This window comes from Chiroxiphia lanceolata, chromosome 1 (genome assembly GCF_009829145.1).
Source record: "Chiroxiphia lanceolata isolate bChiLan1 chromosome 1, bChiLan1.pri, whole genome shotgun sequence".
Classification (NCBI taxonomy): domain Eukaryota; kingdom Metazoa; phylum Chordata; class Aves; order Passeriformes; family Pipridae; genus Chiroxiphia; species Chiroxiphia lanceolata.
Window position 1 is genome coordinate 71,566,732 of NC_045637.1, and position 12,351 is coordinate 71,579,082.

General features: G+C 45.5%; 1 protein-coding gene across 1 annotated transcript in view; it reads left to right on the forward strand.

Annotated features, from left to right (window-relative positions):
- The first annotated feature begins 5,235 nt into the window (after window positions 1–5,235).
- The window catches only part of GRB10 (growth factor receptor bound protein 10), a 144,677-nt gene continuing 137,561 nt past the window's right edge, over window positions 5,236–12,351 (forward strand). The window contains 1 exon segment of the mRNA XM_032682743.1: window positions 5,236–5,380. The gene's annotated coding sequence lies outside the window, so the exon portion shown is untranslated.

Consider the following 12,351-nt stretch of genomic DNA (forward strand, 5'->3'; position numbering starts at 1 on the left):
AGGGTGGGCTGAATGTATTCATCTTTTTAATGTTGTTTCTGTTTGAATGATCAGAATCACTTAAAATTCCCTTTTCCTCTCCACCACCTTGTGTAAGTGCTCTATTTTGTACAGTCCAGGAAGAGCACATCTCTCTCACTGGAGCTTAGGACTCCATCTCAAATTACAAAATGTCCCTGACTATTCAGCCTTTTGAAAAAGCTGTAAATAGAGATATGACTTACCTAGCAACAAAAAGTAGATCTCCACAATGTAGTCTATGAACGCAGTGAGTTCATTCAGTTATGGTCATGCCACAGTTTTTCTTTTTTTGTTGCTAGTCTTTTAGAGATAGACTACAGAAAAAGTATTTTCTGTACTCAGCTGATATTAAGAAACTGTCTCGATAACAATCGGGCAGAAGACAAAGTCTCTTATCTTCTAAAATTAGTGGATTTGATGGAGTTTCTGCTGAATCAGGTAAAAAAACAGACTTTAGCAATTACTGGTGGAAAATATGAAAAGTTTTGAAAATCTCAGTCTTTTGGTGAATATTGAAATTCAATCTGTATCCTTTGGCTCATACAGCTATATTTAGTGAGTGTTTTTCCAAACTTGTTTAGTTTCTCTCTTAGTGCTTTCCTTTCTTCTTCCAGCTTTCAATCTCCACCACAGTGTCAGGGATAAAATAATGGAAAAGTAGGATGTAGACAGAAAGGAACGAGAATATTTCCCCTCCACCCCCCCATCTTGATGTTAAAAAGACCTTTTTTTTTTTTTCTGAATAGCTTTTAAAAATATTTTAAGCATTTGCTTCATCTATAGTAAAAGCAACAAAAATAATTTTGAGTTCATTTTGTTGCAGATTAAGCCTTATTAAAATTCTACTGTGTTAGAAGACTTCCTGTCTATTTAAGGTGAAAAGCTTTCTCCATGACAAAAGAAACTTATCATCATTTCAAAGGTTGGTCAGCACTTTTGCCTGTATACCTACTAGGTAATAATGACCATGTTGACCCTTTTTTGATTGCTGAACTCTTTTATCAGTGCATTCTACTAGTTAAAGATCATGCTTAATGCCAACTTTCATATAATACTTTCATGAAAGTTCCTTTGAGAGTGAAAGCAATGGCCAGATTCTCTCCTCTTCAGATCTTCTGCTATTGGATTTTCATTTCCTAAATCAATGTAATAGAAAAGAAAATTATGCCTGTTCTCAGTATATATGTGAAATACAAGAATGTTTCTAAAGAAAATGTCATATCTACTAGACAGTTTTCATTAGTCTATTTAATAAAACTTTAAAATTACCTTTTTCTCTCTTGGAAGTAACTGAATTGTAGAGCTTAGTGTCCTTTGGCTAAGTTCCAAAATGAAAAGTCACCCTGCAGAGTTCAAATCTCTGTGGAAAGAAAACCAGGTCCACTGTACTTGAACTCCAACAGCTATTTATTATTAGGTATTGAGTCTTAAACATAATACTAAATAGTCATAGAATGTCTATATTCTCCCTATATTTTGGACCTGGTTTTGAACCCTTAACACACGAGAAACTTACATTAATGTAAGTTTTCTGAGGAGTACAAATGACAAAAAAAGAGAATTTTCTGGGCTTTATGGATATCTTGAGGGTAGTAAATTGGAGAATAAACTGATATCATAAGCCCAATTGTACCATGGGCTCTGAGTCTGGTAGCTGCGGGGCAGCAAGACCCTCTCCAGCTAGGAATGAACTGCACTCCCTGTCCTCTTCTCCCCCAGTGCCCTGGATGCCCCCAGGCACAGCCAGGAGTCTCATTGGTTCTTCCATCTTCTTCCATCAGGGGTCAGGGGAATTTGTCTTCTCTAACCCTAACCTTAACCACTGCAAAGAAGAAAACAGGGAGCTGGGACAAACTTAGCCTGGGCACAAAGTCCTGAAGGCATCAAGGCTTTTGCCCTGATGTTTACTTTTACTTTTTAGACTGTCCTTGAGCAGGAATAATGTTTACATAGTCAGAGTATATTATTGCCAACATTATTTCTTGTGTGTTTTTTCTAGCAGAAAATGAAACTTTTTATTTTTCTTAGCCAAAATATTGGCATTTTAGGCTGTTATTTTCATGATATAGCATACTGTAAGGTGTTGCCAGAGATTTGTTAGTTAAGAGAAAAGATAAGTATGTCCTTCACTGCCACTGAAAAGATGCATTGCTACTTCTCCAGTATAACAGTTTTAACGGTGCTATTTTGGATAAACAACTTTATAACAGTACAGTCTTGTCTTGAATGATACAGCTGTAGTCTAGGAAACTAAACGTATCTTTCCTAATGTTTTTATTTTTCAGAGGAGTATTTTCAATACTCATATGTATCTGTTTTTTTTAACCCACCACAAAATGAAAAATATTATACTATTAAGACCTGAGCAGTCACTTATTTTTGTATGTATTAGAAAGAAATTTAAGTACAGACATATGCTTAACAATAATACAATTGAACATTTTATCATTGTCAAAGGCATTTTTAGAGGAATCCATCAACTCTTCTGATTTCCATACAAGTCAATTTACTGTCTTCAAAATGTAACATTAATGGCACTCAGTGTACACACTGTAATCCTTTAAAATAATGTACATGGGAAACGGATATGTTCTCATGCATTAATATTTTAAAAGTTAATTTTAGGTACTTACTCAATATGATTAACTGATGGATCAGCAGTCTTACATATGAGAAACAGTGAGCACACTTAAAGGAAGAGCATACTGGAAGACAGCCAGGTGGTTGCCTGCGTGATGCTTCAAAAATACCTGAGCTTTATCCCTCCTGTTTCCATTCAGTGTTGGATGCACAGCATCACTGTCATAAAGGTGGTCTATGGTTTTGAGATTCAAAAATGACTGAAAGTGCAAAGTGCCTTACAGGTTGAGGTAAGAGGACTTTGGGGGAAGAAGGGGATGTTTTGGAAGGCGGGAATCCCTGCAATGCAATCCAGGCCATGGCTGGCTGGCTCTGCAGCACCAGACCAGTTATATAACTTCTCTCCTTTAATTTCTCACTTTTTGAGGACACACTGTAACACGACTGTAAATTGATATTCTAGGGTGGAAATACTACAGATAACAAAGTATAACTGATGCATTACGGAGCTAAGGAATGTGCAGGGGCAAATAGCATGAAACAGGATATAGAAAAGGCATGTCTTGAAGTCCTTGGCCTTGCCTGCCACAGCAGGTTCTGCAAAAGCAACAAAAACTGGACATCTGTTGCACAAACCCTGGTCAAATCATACAAGTACATGTATGGTTGCAAAAAAGGTGGAGATTCTCTCTTCACAGAGAGACACAGGGAGCAGACAAGCAGCAACAGGTAAAAGTTGCACGAGGAGAGGTTTCATCTTGATTTTGATTCACTGTAAAAAAGGAAATTTTTTACAGTTAGAACAATCACCCATTGGAAAATCATCCCCAGGTAGGGGGTGGGGTCCCCATCACTGGAGGCTTTCAAGATGCGATTGGACAGTGTGACAGACAATGTCATCGTGGCTCCCTTTCCCAAGAAAAGTTGGACCAGGTTGGACTGGATCTCTGGAGTTCCCTCCCAAGCTGGGCAGGTTGACCTAAATGTGCAGAAAGCTTCTCATGTGAGCATGTGGGGCTGTGCTGCCAGCCATGCTGGTCCTTCCACCTGGGATCTGGCAGGTAGTAGGTGCCTCCTCTGGAGTAATCTCAGACAGAAATCTGATACCGCCTGCCTTCACCTTTCCACTAGATAGTAACGTGGATAGGAGACAGCTTCTCCCTTGGTGAGGCACCAGCACTCTGAGGCTGGACCCACAAAATGCATGATCAGGGTGAATGACTGCTCACAGAAAGTCAGGGCAGACCAGCCCGGCAGTGGGAAGAGAGGGTTGAGAGGGGGGCTGAGAAGAGACAGCACGTGGAGCAAGCTCCCAATAGTCCAGGCCAGGCCAGGCTAGGCCGTAGTGGTGCTGACAGGCTGAAGAGCAATGCTCAGCACTGCATCAAGTGAAGATGGCCGAGGGAAATGCGGTCCCCAGGAGAGGTCAGGGGACTGGTGGCACGAGGAGGATGAGCACTGAGCAGGCAGGAGAATGGCACGTGCATCCAAGAGGCTGAGGTGACACACACAAGGAAACTGGAGAGATTATTTGAGGAGTTGAACAGGGAGAGCAAGTGGTGAGAGCAGAGCAAGACCAGAGCAGGGCTGGAAACACGGGGACCAGGAGGGCAGGCTGATAAGAAAAGCATTCCTTTAAATTCAGTAAAGAAGAGCCACAGAGGAAGAAACAGCAAGAGCAAAGAAGGTATCATGTTACATTTCAAAATATATTCAGCTCGGGCACTCAGCCACAATGCTCCCATTAGTGTACATGCATCTGTCTTAGGAAGAAAAGCCCATAGATTTCTCCCACTTCTCCTTAGGCTCGATTTCCTTTTATAGGGTTGATCACTTTCTTATGAGAGGTGTTTTTACGTCTGGTGGAGAGAATATTCTCCTCTCAGAGCGTGACGGCTCATGTTAGAAGTCTATACACTTTAAAACAGCAGCTCTTCGGGAAGCGAGCAGCTTCGCTTCTCTTGAAAGAGCTTTACCACAGTCCGAGTTGCACGCTACTTGCAAAATGGGATGGCTTGGAGCTACCGGGGTGAAATACCAAAAGTCCCAATACACAGAAGTTCGCAGCAGCAGTCTGTAGGAGTGCTGGTAGTAGCCTGAGGATCCAGGGCGCTTTGCGGTACAGAGAAGCTCCGAGCAGCCCCCTGTACTGTTGGCACACGCCGGGCGCCTGCTCCACGCTGTCTGGAAGGGGAGCTGGGGCACCTTCCCTGCGCAGTTTTTTTGGGAAAAATGTGAGAACGGGGCAGGTAAGGTTAAAGAAAAAGTCCACGCACAAATGCCTTCCATTTGCAGATGCTCTGTTAGTTTTACTTTAAAGAAAATCAGCCCTTCCCAACAAAAGCACGAGCCGATGCTACCTGCGGGTGAGCTTTTGTTGGAGGGCAGGAGACCCGCCATGGTCCCGCGACCTGCCGCCCCCAGCCCCGTTCGCACCGGAACGGCGGAGAGTGGCGACGGGGGGGGACGCCATCCCCACACCGCCCGCCGGCGCCGCCGGCGCTCCCGGCCGCCTCCTGCCCGCGGCGGGGCGCGGACCGGGGCTGCGGCTGCGTGCGGCGGGGGCGGGATTGGGGCGGGAGCGGGGCGGGAATGGGGCGGGAGCGGGGCGGGGCGGCACCGGGAGTCAGCTGGGCGCGAGGCGAGAGCGCGGCGGTGGCGGGGCGTCGTTAGCACCGGGATCGGCGGCGGCAGCGGGCAGGCAGAAGTTTTCTCCGCAGACCTCTTCCCGCAGTCCGGGGACGCCTTGCGGAGGCGCGAACGTCCGCGTCCGCTTTGGGTGTGTTTTGCTTTTTTTTTTTCTTTTTTTTTTCCTTTTTTTTTTTTTCTTCCCCCCCCCCCCTCCCGGTTTGTTTAATTGCAATTCTTTTTTGTTTTATTTTTAATTTTTTTTCTAAAATTGTAATTTTTTTTCTTTTGTTGCTGTTGTTCTTGAGGCGCGTGGCTCCTAGAGCTTGCCCTCCCCCCGCCCGTGTCCCACTCCGCCCCGCCGCTCGGAGGATCCCCCCTCCCCGCCCGTGCTCCCGTCCCCGCCGCCTCACACGACCCTTCCTTCCCCTGACCCCCCGCGCCCGCCCCGGGCTCGGCGGGTGCGCGGCGCCCGGCAGGGTCGGTGCTGGCCGCCCGCCCAGCAGGTAAGGGGCCGGGGGGCGGTGCGGGGCGCGCAGGGGGGCAGCGGCTGCCCCTGGGGAGCCGCAGCAGGGGATTGGGGGGGGGGGGGGTCGGGCCGAGGTGGGTGAGGGCTCGCCGGCTCCTCGGTGGCGGAGGCCGGTGGGAGGAGGAGGAGGAGAGCAAACTTCCTTTTCCTGGGGCCACCGGCGAGCCGCCCCCCCCCCCCCCCCCCCCATCATGCTCGCGGGGAGCGCCCCCGGCGCACTACCCGCCGTCCCCGGGCCCGGACGGGGGACGGCCGGCTGCCGCGGGGCTCGGGGGAGCGGCCCTTTCCCTCGGTTTGGGGCTTCTTTGCCGCGTTTTGTTTGCTCGCCTGCTGCGCGCCTCGCCCCGGCGGTGCCGGGAGCCGGGCTGTTCCGTCGCTCCGCACTGGAGGAGAGTGAGGTCCTGCCCCGCCAACTGTTGGCGGTGCTGCTGCCGCCACCGAAAGTCCCCGGTGTTTCCCCCGCTCCGTTCGGGGTTTGCGGGAGTGCTGGCGGATGGGCAGTTCGCAGAAATGCCATCCCGGAGTGCTGCCACCTCACTGCTCATCCGCGGCGGGGATGTGCGACCGCTCCGGGCGGCCGTGTGCCTGCGGGAGAGCGGCCCTGCCCGCCGCGGAACCCCGGCCCTGCCCAGAGCCCCGCGCTAGCCCAGGAGCCCCGCAATAGCGGGGAGTGCGGAGCTGCTCCTGCCCCAGCTCCCCGCCGGGGAGAGCCGTGCACGCATGGCTCTCTCATTGTATAACTGTGGTACTGCAAGCTGGGGCTGAAACTGTGGCATCGTTATAAGAACAGTTTGCAGTTAATTGGTTTGGCAGATGAACTCCTGCTCAATCCTCTTGCCCGCTTCTGTTGCTTAAGTGCCAGGGCCCCCTCCCACCCTTTCCCCCCTTTTCCCCCGCTTTCCTTTGAAGCATCGCATGACTCTGTATTGCCAGCAGGATGGAAAGTGCTGATTCAGCAGCCAGGAGCCCCACTCCATCTGAAGTGGTGGTCTGCCTGAAATGTTCCCATTTGTTGAAATGGGAACATGTGTTGCTGGTATGTCAAAGCAGCATTGATCAGGTTTTCTAAAACAGACCCGAAGAATGTGGTTTGCTTTTCCCTTCGGTAAAGCAGAATGAATTTGGGTTTGGGGGAAAGCAAGAGCAAGCAGGATAGGAGGGATGTGGGTATCTACCACCTCAAGGGACGCTTCTAAGGGACAGTTGAAATTGTTCTGCCTCATAAAGGTTGCAAGGATACATTAACAGTCCAACTCCATCTATTCCTGCATTTAGAGACTAGTAGTTGTGCTTAAAGCTCTCGAAAAGGTATGGAGAAGGGCAACAAGGCTAATCCTAGATTTAAAAGGAGTGAGTTATGAGGATAGGTTAAAAAAGCCCACCATAAACGCATGGAGACTAGAGACTAGACATAAAAAAAGGAAATATGCTTGAAACTTTAAATAGGAGCTTTGCCTGTGCTTCATGATCATTTTGGAACTGAAGCAGGGTACAGAAGGTAAGCAGGATGCACTTGCCATTGCTGTGTTAGTCTTCCTTCAGGGCTTAACCTCTCAGTGCAGCATAAGAAGGAGAGCTGTTCCGGAGCTGTATTCTTCTGGCTATCTTTGTACAGGTGTATGTTAATATCAAGGCTGCTTGGTTTTTTTTTCCTCCAAAACCAAACTCTTTAAAATTCAGCACAATATAGAGCAAACAGCAAAGCCTGAAGAGTACTGTTTGGTAGCCTTACTGCAAACAGTAAACTGACAGAGCAGCAGACCCTGACGCTTGCCTCCAGTGGTCATTTTACCATGTTATAGTCTGATTTATTTTCTTCACTTGGACTTTATTTGTTCTTAAAGTAGGTCTTGTTTGCCCTGGCTACATATTAAAGATCTTGTGGTACTTCCATGGTTTTCCTTGGTTTTGTTAATCAAACTGTCCCCTCCCTGAGCACTGTGTGAATTGGCTTTCATCCTCGGATACAGCCACACCTGGATTTCAGTAGCATATTCCTGTGTTTTTTATTAGGTAGTCCAAAAGCACTGCCTAAATGCAAAATGGATCTCTGCATTTCAGTTTTGCTAAAGTGTATACTATGCACTCTGTGAAAAAATCAAGTTTTTGCAACCCTCTGTCTTGTGAGCACTTAAATAACTCCAGCAAGAATTGTCACAAGGGTTTTTTAGAAGTTTTTGGTCATGTTCTCATCTGTGCTTGGGGTGTAAATGGGCAAAAAAGTATCTGGATCTTTCTGGCAAAGGTATCCTTCCAAGGCAGGGAGTTCCCAGCTGGCAGAGGAGAGGCATAGCTGGGTCATGCGCTGCTTCTGCCAGCAGTACGGGAGTGTTGCACTGGGAATTTGTTTTCTGACAGCCCCGAACGAACAGATGTCCATCTAGACTGTGAGGCACCATCAGCTTCTCTGGGCGTGCATAGCGGTGGCAGCAGGCAAGCTGAGGGGCTCCCGGGTAGTGTCACACTAGGTGGGACCATGTTGTTACTCCTCTCCTCCCTTTTGCCATGCCTCTCTATATCTGCTTGTAGAGGTGATCGTGCTAAATGAGGCTAGATTTCTAGATAAAACTTTTTCTTATACCAGTTGAGCCCTGTCTCAGGAAGTGTGTATCTGTGTGTGGGAAATGCACTCAGGTGCTTCTTCAGACCACTGAAATCAGGAGTGGGGGAGTAGATGAAGGGGTTACCTTTTGATGTCCAGTGGTAGACATTTTTAGGATGCACTTAAGTATTTGCTCGAGTAAAAATCTCACTGGTTGCAGCAAACACTGTGGTGCAAAACCCTTACTATTTTCTGCTGGCCTTTTTACTCTAAACCTCTGGGTGAACTTTATTAATGGGGTCAAGAGAAAAGCTTTTCTTTACTTTAAGCCAACATTTTTGTCCAAACTAAGACTAAGGAAGCCTGCTTTTCTTTGGATTTATCTCAATTACGAGAGTATTGATGCCAGTTCACAGTGTAGCGTTTCTTACATTTGCCCACCTGGCCCAGTGTTTTCACAAACAAGGAAGATAACTCTTGAGACCTCTGCCTCTGTCAAGCTTGCATGCAGCTTGCCAACTGGCTTGGCTACAGCGTGATTGCATAAGCCTCCTGTATGAAAGCAGGCTAAGAAGTTCGGATTGTTTTTCTTGGAAACTGGACCTGCTCCTGGCCATGTCCAAAATATACCAGTTATGACTCTTTACCCAGGGAAATCTAGGAATGGTGATCCCTTACCAAAAAGTTGAAACCCCCAGTCTTTTTAAGAATTGCAAGGAATGAGGTTGCCAAGGTGTCCTTTTATTAGCATTGAACTTTATTTACAGGTTTGCTAACCTTGCACTGCCTGCTGGTCAGGAGAGCACTTTTCAGTCTAAACTTGGATGTGGCAAAGTAGTCTTGTTTCCTACCACTTTTTCTCCCAAACCAGTGGTTGTTGTGAAACATAATATTATGAAGTAAACAGATGTCACCTCACTGACTTCTCTTTATACATGTTGAGCTGTGTGCTTCTGAACTAGTCCTGTGCCAGGTCTTTCTTATTCTCGTGCCATCTGTTGAATTGGATGATCTTTTTGGACAGCATTTCCCACTTAAACTCAGTATGCTCCTCTGTTGCATTGTGGATGTGGAGAGTAATGTCCTAGGAAGCCAGATTCCACTATGAGTGCAGCATTAAAGAAAACTGTTGATCAGTATGAGGCATACTGTCTGCAAACAGACTGTTAATCTCTTCAGTGATTAAACAACCAGAATAGCCTGACTATAAGATTTGGTTGGATATATTCTACAGTCCCTTATTCTACAGTCCCTATGCTTTATTCCTGTGGATACTGTCTCTTCAGTGGGTACCTGATATAAGAGAGACATATAGGCACTACATTTTTCATACAGGTACATTTTCATCTGAAAGTGGTGGGGTTTGTGGTTTCTAGCAGCTTTTGGACTTAAAATGTGCATAAGAACCCTGAATATCGAAGGATTCAAGAAGTGAGTCATCATCAGTGACAGGTTATCCTGAAACTGTTTAAAGAGATCTTCACATTCACACTAATGTGCACCCATTGCCTGAAAACTTAGCTCCCTCTTTGCTTTCCTAGGGTCTTCCATAAGTTGCAGAGGGACCACTTCATGCAGAGCAGATGGACATGGTTGTCAAGACTGAAGGCGAGTTCATGCCCTACTTTAGAGTAGTGTCCTTGTGAACAGTTCTGTCTTTCCTAGTCTCTATATCAGAGAAGACCAGGGGTTTCTGTTTAATGGTGAGGAGTGAGTCATGGAACCATGAGGTTTTGAGCACTGGGCGAGTCGTCTTCCGTTAGAAGGTGGTGGCAGCTATATGGCTGCTTGGATTTTTACTTGACAAACACCCTTTGTAGGCAAAGACCAGAGACTCAGGTGTGGATTGAACAAAAATATAGTCAGGATGAATAATGTGGGTTCTTCAAAGCCCAACACTAATGCTTATTTACAAGTCAAGAGAGCTTTTAATGAAACTTGCTAATTGCATCCCAATTAGTTAACCCATGGGGAATGCCGATTACGACTCCTGAATGGCTACAGCAAAAGCTGTCTGTCATGAAGATCAGTTGTTTTAAAGTGGATGATCTCTTTAGCAGAGCAGGAGACTTCCAGTAGCATGGATAATACAGCATGTAACTACTATTATAAATTAGTGTGAGGGACCTTTTTCTTGCTGAAGCCTTTCAGAACCCTTTGGTAGGTCATTGTACCCCTGGGTATCAACTTTGGAGAGAGTAAAACAGAGAGAAAAATGTGTAGTTCTCTGATGCGTAATATGAAGTAAAATTACAGGTTGTACCAAACTTGTAGATTGCTAGGCTAAAACTTGCATAATCTAGGCATATGGCATGAAAGTCTACCTTGTTGATACTGAGAGAAGTGAAATGTCTCTTTTGGAGCTCTTTGCAGCTTTGAAGACTGCTGTCTTGGAGATTATGTTGGTTCAGGTATGATGGGATAAGGCTTCTTTGCTAGAATAATTTGACCTCTTTTTGGAGAAAGGATCAGCAGAGAGAAATTCTCCCTTTACCACACAAAGATGGGACAGACTCTGTTTATTCTTCCCTGAAGTGAGAACTGGGGAGAGGGTGAGGGGAGTTGCAAGTCTTAATTATACTGTGCGGTATGTTTCTGAAAAGAGCTTTGGCCTTATGGTGATAGTCATGATCCTTGGATACAGAGGTGATAAGTGCCCTAGATGAACTTTTTGGGAACACCATGACCATCTCTGCATTCTCTTCTTGTGGGCAGAAGCTGTAGAGCATCTGAGAAAGAAACAGTGTCCTATTTCTGTTGTATTCTTTTGTTGGACTCCAGGAGAAGACTGCAAGAGGTTTTCCCATTATCTTACCCTCTTGCTGTTGGGCTGTCATCCTTAGGCCAACAGCAACAAGTTGAGCAGCCATGTTGATCTTAATGTGCAACAGTTTCATTAATGATTACAATGTTAACCATTTTAATCATTACTGTTTCAACTGAGCAACAGTTCTGTTGCTCTAGCCATGATATTCAAACAATGTATTTCTTAGTGAGTCTGTTTCAACTTTTTTGGAAGCCAAACCCAAGGAGCATGGGGAAATTCCAAAAAAAGACAGTTTTGCATAGACAGGGCATGATGAATGGGGTGATTGTAAACACATGTTTGGTTAAACCACTAGCAAACCAGCCTCTGATTCTTCCCAGCCTCCATCAATGCCAGCTTCTACTAGCTCACAACAGGACAAAAATACGAAATTACTTTCCTGGCAGGCAAACCATAGAGGAAATACCATGCCATCCTGTTGGAATAAACCTATAGCCCAGTGGGAAGGAGCTCTCCTGCTGAGCAGCAGTGGGGATTTCTACATTTGTTCACACAGTAAACTTCGGAGTGTGGTGGTCCTTGTGCTCTCTTCACACTTACTGATGCAGAATTTGTGGCAACAGAGAAATTGGAGAAACTGAGCCATCTGCATTCAAGCTGAGCCTGTGGCTGCTGAGGACTGCAGATAAATAAGGTTGGATAATACTTCATGAGACCAGTATCATTCTTCCATTATGCATCCCTGGTGAGAAAATCAATAAGGAGGGAGAATCTCTAAGTCTGTAGATTCTTTTCATGATGGAGATTAGCACTTGATGAACACTTAGAAGCTTCTTTCATTGGCCAGGATCTAAATTCTGCCTTTCTGACGGCTTGATCAAGTGGCTGCAGCTCATATTGTTGGTTTGTAACATAGAGTAAGTTTTCAGAAGTTATTTTTTTCCTTTGATTAACTTTATTTCTAGGTCATCTTCAGGTGCAATTTAAGTTTTGAAACCATGAGGAAAGGAATCTGTAAAATATCACCCAAATCTTTCACGAATGAGCTGTGGTTCTGTAATTCTGATTTGACACAAACATATTTTTGGTCAGGAAGTTGCAACTGGACTCTGTGTCTATGCATGATTCATATGTTTGTAAAGTGCTTTAGATGTCAAAACTAACTGGCAGCAAGGATTTGGATCATTTTCCAGAGAAAAATCTGCTAGAAGAATTTTCTCAGATAATTGATTTTAATGGAGGATGATAGCAGAAGATAGTTGTATAATAGAAAGTATTAGAGCA